Below are 729 nucleotides of genomic sequence, written 5' to 3'. Positions count from 1 at the left end.
CTGGAAGGCGGAGCTTTTAGTGAGCCAAGATCGTGCCACTGCACTCCAGCCTGGGCGACAGAGCAAGACTCTGTCTCAAACAAACAAACAAAAAACAAAGAAGATACATAATTCATAACCAAAGGAATGGAAGAGTTTACAGCACATTTGCTATACCCCATGGCAACTTAGAGAAATGGGCTGGGCTGGTACCCGTGACAAGGCAACAGCGCCGTGATTCCTCATTTTCAATCCAGTCTCTCTTGGCCACTAAGCCAACTAGTTCCAGCTTTTTCTGGAGACAAGTCAGGTTGCCCTCCCAAACCTTCCCTCTTCATACAGGAGCCCTCTTCTACCTGACCTCTGAGATTTCTCGCCCAGCACCTCAGCGAGGGCTTGTCTGATGCTGCTGTACTTTGTCTACCCCCCCAATCACAGGAGTCCGTAGTTCCTAGAATATCTATTTTTGCTCCAGTCCCAATCCATTTAATAAACTGTATACAAAATCCAGGTATGGAATCTCATGTTGCTACCTTTGGTTGTTACCTATTTTCCCAAACCTGCACTAAGCTTGATCTTTCTCCTGCTAAAAACATCTTCAGCCCAGTGTGGTGGCTCACGCCTGTAATCTCAGCACTTTGGGAGGCCAAGGTGGGCGGATCACCTGAGGTCAGGAGTTTGAAACCAGCCTGACCAACATGAAGAAACCCTGTCTCTACTAAAAATACAAAATTAGCCGGGTGTGGTGGC

This window comes from Mandrillus leucophaeus, unplaced genomic scaffold (assembly GCF_000951045.1).
Source record: "Mandrillus leucophaeus isolate KB7577 unplaced genomic scaffold, Mleu.le_1.0 Scaffold288, whole genome shotgun sequence".
Classification (NCBI taxonomy): Eukaryota; Metazoa; Chordata; class Mammalia; order Primates; family Cercopithecidae; genus Mandrillus; species Mandrillus leucophaeus.
This window is presented reverse-complemented; position numbering follows the sequence as displayed.